A 3,315-nucleotide genomic window follows, 5' to 3' on the forward strand; every position below is an offset into this window, starting at 1 on the left:
CTTTGTACATATGGTGTCTCTTGTGAGACAAACTCTACTCGATGATAATGCGACACAATATATCAAAAAGACAAAATCAGCTGGGTGGCAGTGCTGGTTCATGACCTTTATCCCAGTACTCCAATAATGAATGTCTGAGAAGCACCTGAAGAAATGTTCAGTATCCTTAGTCATCAGGGAAATGCAAATCAAAACAACCATGAGATCTCACCTCACACCAGTGAAAATGACTAAGATCAAAAACTCAGGTGACAGCAGATGCTGGTGAGGATGTGGAGAAAGAGGAACACTCCTCCATTGTTGGTGGGATTGTAGACTGGTACAACCATTCTGGAAATCAGTCTGGAGGTTCCTCAGAAAATTGGACATTGCATTACCTGAGGACCCAGCTATACCACCACTCCTGGGCATATACCCAAATGATGCCCCAACATACAACAAAGACACATGCTCCACTATGTTCATAGCAGCCTTATTTATAATAGCCAAAAGCTGGAAAGAACCCAGATGTCCTTCAACAGAGGAATGGATACAGAAAATGTGGTACATCTACACAATGGAGTACTACTCAGCTATCGAAAACAATGACTTCATGAAATTCTTAGGCAAATGAATGGAACTAGAAAATATCGTCCTGAGTGAGGTAACTAGTCACAAAATAACACACATGGTATGCACTCACTGATAAGTGGATATTAGCCCAAAATCTCGAATTACCCAAGATACCATCCACAGACCACACGAAGCTCAAGAAGAAGGATGACCAAAGTGCAAATGCTTCACTCCTTCTTCAAAGGAGGAAAAGAAATACTCATAGGAGGGGATATGGAGATAAATTTTGGAGCAGAGACAGAAGGAATGGCCATTCAGAGTCTGCCTCACCTGGGGATCCATCCCATATATATATATATATATATATATATATATATAGCGCCACCAAACCTAGACAATATTGATGAAGCCAAGAAGTGCATGCTGACAGAAGCTTGATATAGCTGTCTCCTGAAAGACTCAGTCCGAGCATGACAAATACACAGGCAAATGATAGCGGCAAAGGATAGCAGGAAACCACTGAACTGAGAACAGGCTCCCCGTTGAAGGAATCAGAGAAAGGACTGAAAGAGCTTGAAGGGGCTTGCAACTCCATAAGAACAACAATACCAACCAATCAGAGCTCCCAGGGACTAAACCACTACCCAAAGACTATACATGGACAGACCCACGGCTCCAGCTGCATATGTAGCAGAGCATGGCCTTTTGGGGCACCAATGGGAGGAGAAGCCCTTGGTCCTCCCAAGGCTGGACACCCCAGTGTAGGGGAATGTTCGGGGGTGGTTGGGGAGGGAGAACATCCTTATAGAAGAAGGGAAGGGGGATGGGATAGGGGACTTATGGACGGGAAACCGGGAAAGGAAATAACATTTAAAATGTAAATAAAAAATATCCAATAAAAGAAAGAAAGAAAGAGAGAGAGAGAGAGAGAGAGAGAGAGAGAGAGAGAGAGAGAAAGTAAGAAAGAGAGAAAGAGAGAAAGAAAAGTGCCAGTACTTCGGAGGCAGAGGCAGGCAGATCTCTTTAAGTTCTGGGGCAGCCTGGTCTATAGAGCAAGTTCTAGCACAGCCAAGACTGTGTACAAGGCTGTGTGCAGTGAAATCCTGTCTCAAAAAAAAAAAAACAAAACTAAACTAAAGGACAAAATAATCAGGTTTTGTGGTCTCTCAGAATGTATTAATAGTCACTGAAGTGTTATTTATAATACAGAAATGTAGGATTCAACCTGGTGATCAAAATCAATGTTTCCTTTGCAGTTATAAATCACCATGTAGCCATCATAAGTTATATTGTGAGAGACTCTAGAAAATATTCACATTAAGGGAATAAATGGGAGCATGTATTTAATGAAACTGTTTATAAAATATAGTCATGCTAATAGTCTTGAGTAATCAGGGAAGTGTGACAGTTCAGTCCAGCATGTGAGGCAGGGGAAACAGAATGGACATATTTCCTTTAGGGAGAAACAAAACCAAACACAACAGACAAAGGGCCCTGGGAAGTATGCCACCGTTTCTTATACTGTATTTTCCCGGGATGATAGGTAGGCAATACCCTCAAAGCTGATAGATGAACACAGTTCATCTAGATGGATCATGATAGAATAGATTACTTATCCACAGAAGAGAAGGCCATTACAATATGGATTAACCTTGAAAACAACATGCTTAGTGAACCTCTGAATACTGCAGGCACATATGTGCACCTGCACACATCTGATAATGTATGTTTGTGGAAGTGCTCAGGACAGATAAACCTCTAGAGACAGAAGAAAGAACTGGCCGGGTGGGCGTGGAATGTCAGAGAATGAGGAGCCGTTGTCTCATGAGCATGAGATTTCTTTCTCAGAGGATGGTTGTGTAGTTCTGTGAACATGCTAAGAACCAATGTGTCCTTCCTCTGGGTGAATGTTATAATATGTTGCTTTTATGTCACTAAAGCTATTTTTTCAAGAGTCAACCTTAGACTTAGATGTAACGCAGTGAGAAGGTGCTTGCTTAGCTGCTTGAGGCTCTGAATTCTCTCATGAATGCAAGGCTCTGAATTCAATCTCCAGGAGGAAAAGAAGAAAGCAAGGCATTAAATCTTTAAAGTTAATAATCAGGCAAATAAATATATGACAACCTTATTATCAATCTTGTGGTTTAGGAAACAGGTTTCAAAGTTTTCACTGTAAAATAATTTTACCATAATGTTTTGCCTATGCTTTCAAAGAGAAATTATCTCTACATCTTCTTTTTACTTTAAGGAATGATACTAATTACTAAAAACTTGACCTTTATCTTTACTTTCTAAGAAATACAAATAATATGGTTAAATTATAAATTCAATAATAACCAGAAAAATATTTGCCAAATTAATGACTCTCAATTTTTTTTACCCACATTAAGAAGTATTTTACTTTGCCTGCTTTAGAGCAACTTAGTATTATAAGAGTAATTTAAATATTAATGGAAGGCTCATGAATTAATATTTACCAACTTATATATTGCTTCTATAATATACTCTGATAATCTGAAAGTGTGCTGTGGTTCAATACATTAATTTGTTTTAATATTCATTAGTAAGTTTTCCAAATAGGTACAAGTCGTCACTGGGCCATGTGATTGTTACTACTGTCGTCTTGGCAGGGACATGAGGCTCTGAGCATGCTTGATTATGTTGATTGCAGTGGAAAGAGTCATCTTAACTGTGATCAGGACCATGCCTTAGACCAGAGATCCTAGACTATGTAAGCAGAGAGGGGCCTGAGCATCAGTAACA

This window comes from Rattus norvegicus, chromosome 9 (genome assembly GCF_021556685.1).
Source record: "Rattus norvegicus strain SHRSP/BbbUtx chromosome 9, alternate assembly SHRSP_T2T, whole genome shotgun sequence".
NCBI classification, from domain to species: domain Eukaryota; kingdom Metazoa; phylum Chordata; class Mammalia; order Rodentia; family Muridae; genus Rattus; species Rattus norvegicus.